The sequence below is a fragment of the Lagenorhynchus albirostris genome, chromosome 2 (genome assembly GCF_949774975.1).
Source record: "Lagenorhynchus albirostris chromosome 2, mLagAlb1.1, whole genome shotgun sequence".
Taxonomy (NCBI): domain Eukaryota; kingdom Metazoa; phylum Chordata; class Mammalia; order Artiodactyla; family Delphinidae; genus Lagenorhynchus; species Lagenorhynchus albirostris.
Window position 1 is genome coordinate 9,634,673 of NC_083096.1, and position 2,347 is coordinate 9,637,019.

Genomic DNA, 2,347 nt, shown 5'->3' on the forward strand with positions numbered 1-2,347 from the left:
CTCTCAACTCCACATGCTCCATATTCACTCACACCACTCTTTTTTTTAAGTGTCTTATTTTTATTTTACTGAATTCGGAATGTGGCATTTACCTAAGAAATGACACAAGTGGTGCAGCCACCCAAGGACCAAGATGATAGTAAGCTGCGTTGCAAACCCCAATATAAATTCCCACTAAATGAAAAAGCTGGATTCCAATTCTTCATTAAAAGGTTATGGTGGATATTTTCAGTAACCTTCAGATATAGATACCCAACCCCATGGCTAGCAGATGAGAGAGAAGAGACGGAAGAAAAACTTTAGAAACTCTGCAGAGAAGATGCCCCCTTTCTCCCTAACACTCGTGTTCCTCAAGCTGAGCGCGATCGTGCGCTGCGGGGGTTTGAAGAGGAACTGGGGGTGGGGGTGAGGAGTGATGTTTTCTGGCCGACTTGACCAGTCCCATAACCAGTCTGAGTGTTTCTTAAAGAGGCTTTCTCCGTCTTTCTTTGTCTCCATGTAATCTTCCTCCGACTGAGAGCTGTTTTTCTCATCAATATTAGTGTGTCTGCTTTGGAAGCTCCATCGGTATCTTGCGAGGTCTGTGAGCAAGGTGGGCGGTCACAGAGAAGTCTTGGGGCTATTCCGTCCAGACTCATGCTGCACACCCAGCAGTATTTCTTCCACGTCGCCATTATAAACAGAAACAGAGTCTGAACAACGCTGGCGTTCCCATTATTGCCAAAGTGTAATTCCACCCAAGAGCCATGCAACCACTCCTCCTGCAGTGCAGGTGGCTTACTCTGACACGGCACCTGGGCGAGGGTGCTGCGGGAGGCGAGACGGCGTCGGGGTCGACGTGGGGTCAACGTTGGCGGCGGCGGCGGCTGGGTTGACGTGGGGTCAGCAGGCGCTCTGAGGCGGGAGTGCGAGCGGCGGTGGCTTCAGCGGCGGGCCAAGGAGCTGGAGGCCAGGCTCACCACACACACCGTTCTCTTTTGAAAGGTAATGGCAGCCACCATTTAGGTAATGTGTTTACATTTCTTTTGTGGTCTTGACTGACCAAGCTGACGTTTAGCAGTGATTACCTCTGACCCGCTTTTACTTCTGCGATGAGGATCTCTTCATTGCTCGCAACTGTGTAAAAGAAATGACCTCTGAGAAACAGTCTCTGTGAAAACCTTCTTTGGTCATAGTTGTCCTCTGCTCTTTGAATCTAGCAGCATTCATACCCATATTCCCTGAGCATCGGTCAGAAAAGGTGGTTGGTTTGGTTTATTTTGTTAAATACTGGAACACAGATGCTAAAATGAGGTATGTCTAGGATCTAGTGTTGATGGAAAAATTGGGAAGGAAACTAATAATAAACAAAATACCTCTGTATCTAGGGGGCGACAGAGAAAGTGAGAGAGACTGTCTTCAGAAATCCAACTTAAGATACTGCTTATTGGATTCCTAATGAAGGAATTAAATTCTAGGTGACCAGGTTTTAACCTTAGGATAGAACTAAAACTAGAAATAACACGTATAATACATAAATTATGTATCTTGTATTTTCAGTCACTTTTTCATAACGTGTTTAAATATGGTTCACGTGAAGTTCATAAACATGATTTAAATACCAGCATTTGACATTTTTCCTCCAGCTTTGTCCAAGTCCAAGAAACTGAGAGAAATAGTATTTCAAGTGACGTTAGTGTTCAGCTCACTGGAAAGTTAGGTTTTTGAACAAGGATGGTTCATCAGGCTTTTTCATTGACCGGATAAAATATTCTTTCAGGCCTTCTAAAGCCTTCGCTCTTTTTCTTTGCCCATCTCGCAAACTCGGGCTGTTAAGCACCTCGGTTGCCTTGACACTGAGAATGAGGTGCTCTTGACGGCAGACACAGGGAGGAAGTGCCATGGTTTTGAGCACAAGAGCTATATTCCTGTTTTATTATCAGTCTCTTTTAAGTTTGATTGTAGAAGTCCATCCTCTAGGGTCCAACCTACTGGGACTGTACTGTCAGACTTGGGCTTCTGGCAAAATGGGTATCAGACCTGAGACTAAAGTTTCCCTGTCACCTTGAGAGGCTCTCTTTCAGAGTGACCAGCTGACCTCCCTCTGAGCTGGCTCTTTATTTCACAACAGGGGTTTCTTTTGTGTTTTTGTCCTCCTTGATTAATCCATTAAGAGAGACAAATTCAAATGTGGATGAAATGACTAGCCCTTGAGTGTGTGTATTCTTTTTTCTAACCTTGAGTGTGTGGATTTTTTAAAAAATTATTTTTAAAACTTTTATTGTAGTATAGTAGATGTACAATGTTGTGTTACTTTCTGGTGTACAGCAAAGTGAATCAGTTATACATATACATATATCCACTCTTT

At 43.9% G+C, this 2,347-nt stretch overlaps 1 pseudogene; it reads right to left on the reverse strand.

The window, feature by feature from the left end:
• Positions 1-238: 238 nt before the first annotated feature.
• Positions 239-1,882, reverse strand: LOC132506879 (BCL2/adenovirus E1B 19 kDa protein-interacting protein 3-like; annotated as a pseudogene).
• Positions 1,883-2,347: the final 465 nt, after the last annotated feature.